General features: G+C 53.4%; 1 long non-coding RNA gene across 2 annotated transcripts; it reads left to right on the top strand.

Moving 5' to 3' along the window:
* The first annotated feature begins 746 nt into the window (after positions 1–746).
* On the top strand, positions 747–1,287 carry LOC126991956 (uncharacterized). 2 transcript variants are annotated; one of them, XR_007745979.1, is made up of 3 exons: positions 747–874; positions 940–1,004; positions 1,200–1,287. It is a non-coding gene; the product is annotated as an uncharacterized LOC126991956 (long non-coding RNA). The 2 variants fall into 2 exon arrangements; XR_007745980.1 differs by lacking the exon at positions 1,200–1,287 and adding an exon at positions 1,070–1,158.
* The last annotated feature ends 871 nt before the right edge of the window (positions 1,288–2,158 follow it).

Genomic DNA, 2,158 nt, shown 5'->3' with positions numbered 1-2,158 from the left:
CAGATTCCTACCAAGTAAAATCAATCCATCAATCAATCAGAGAAGGAAAATATAATAAAAAAGAAAAATTGGAATGAGAAAGAAAAGGGAAACGGATGCTGCGTCGCGAGCCGTCGCGAGGATTCCTTTGGATGCTTGTGCGCGTTTCCCAGGCCCGTCGGTCTTCCATCCCTGAACCGATAAACGCGGTGACCGGCGCCTTCACAGTAATTATGATTAATTTTATAATCCAGTCTGGTAGTTTTAAGAAGCGAGTTCTTGCATCCTCGCCTCGGCGGGGGTGTGGAGCGCCAGCGAGCCCAAGGTCTCCCTGGCGAGCATGGCAGGAATGGAGGGCTCCAGGCAGGGCTCCTCGGCGTCCCTCCGGGCCCCGACGGAGGTGCCGGAGATCTTCCGGCTACAAACCCGGGCAGGTGGAGCTCGTTAGCCGTGGTAGGCAATCTGCCTAGGAGAGCAAACTCTATACAAACCCGGGCAGGTGGAGGTCGTTAGCCGTGGTAGGCAATTCACCTAGGAGAGCAAACTCTATACAAACCCGGGCAGGTGAGGCTCGTTAGCCGTGGAAGGCAATTCACCTAGGAGAGCAAACTCTATACAAACCCGGGCAGGTGAGGCTCGTAAGCCGTGGAAGGCAATTCACCTAGGAGAGCAAACTCTAAACAAACCCGGGCAGGTGGAGGTCGTTAGCCGTGGTAGGCAATTCACCTAGGAGAGCAAACTCTAAACAAACCCGGGCAGGTGGAGGTCGTTAGCCGTGGTAGGCAATTCACCTAGGAGAGCAAACTCTAAACAAACCCGGGCAGGTGGAGGTCGTTAGCCGTGGTAGGCAATTCACCTAGGAGAGCAAACTCTAAACAAACCCGGGCAGGTGGAGGTCGTTAGCCGTGGGAGGCAATTCACCTAGGAGAGCAAACTCTAAACAAACCCGGGCAGGTGGAGGTCGTTAGCCGTGGTAGGCAATTCACCTAGGAGAGCAAACTCTAAACAAACCCGGGCAGGTGGAGGTCGTCAGCCGTGGGAGGCAATTCACCTAGGAGAGCAAACTCTAAACAAACCCGGGCAGGTGGAGGTCGTTAGCCGTGGTAGGCAATTCACCTAGGAGAGCAAACTCTATACAAACCCGGGCAGGTGAGGCTCGTAAGCCGTGGTAGGCAATTCACCTAGGAGAGCAAACTCTAAACAAACCCGGGCAGGTGGAGGTCGTTAGCCGTGGTAGGCAATTCACCTAGGAGAGCAAACTCTAAACAAACCCGGGCAGGTGGAGGTCGTTAGCCGTGGTAGGCAATTCACCTGGAGAGCATACTATAAACAAACCCGGGCAGGTGGAGGTCGTCAGCCGTGGTAGGCAATTCACCTAGGAGAGCAAACTCTAAACAAACCCGGGCAGGTGGAGGTCGTTAGCCGTGGTAGGCAATTCACCGAGGAGAGCAAACTCTAAACAAACCCGGGCAGGTGGAGGTCGTTAGCCGTGGTAGGCAATTCACCTAGGAGAGCAAACTCGAACAACAAACCCGGGCAGGGGGAGCTCGTTAGCCGTGGGAGGCAATTCACCTAGGAGAGCAAACTCTAAACAAACCCGGGCAGGTGGAGGTCGTTAGCCGTGGTAGGCAATCTTCCTAGGAGAGCAAACTCCGAACAACAAACCCGGGCAGGTGGAGCTCGTCAGCCGTGGTAGGCACTACGCCTAGGAGAGCACACTCAGAACAACAAACCCGGGCAGGTGGAGCTCGTCAGCCGCGGTTGGCTATCATCCTAGGAGAGGAAACTCCGAACAACAAACCCGGGCAGGTGGAGCTCGTCAGCCGTGGTAGGCAATCTGCCTAGGAGAGCAAACTCCGAACAATAAACCCGGGCAGGTGGAGGTCGTCAGCCGTGGTAGGCAGTCTGCCTAGGAGAGCAAACTCTAAATAAACCCGGGCTTGTGGTGCTCGTTATACTGCCGTAGACAATCCACGCGATGGGAACACCAAAGAAAAGGAAAATAAAAAAGAACACCAGAAAAATGGAAAATACAGAAACGAAACATCAAGAAAAGAAACAAAAAGATCATCCACCTTTAGGCCCTAACATCGCCAAAATTATGGGTGGGTCTCTTCTGGGGAGAAAGCGGCTCACCCAGACCAAAGAACATCAACAAAAGGATGATATGAATAAATGA

The sequence above is a fragment of the Eriocheir sinensis genome, unplaced genomic scaffold (genome assembly GCF_024679095.1).
Source record: "Eriocheir sinensis breed Jianghai 21 unplaced genomic scaffold, ASM2467909v1 Scaffold372, whole genome shotgun sequence".
Lineage (NCBI taxonomy): Eukaryota > Metazoa > Arthropoda > Malacostraca > Decapoda > Varunidae > Eriocheir > Eriocheir sinensis.
The sequence above is the reverse complement of the archived record's forward strand: the minus strand, read 5'-3'. Positions and strand labels throughout refer to the sequence as shown.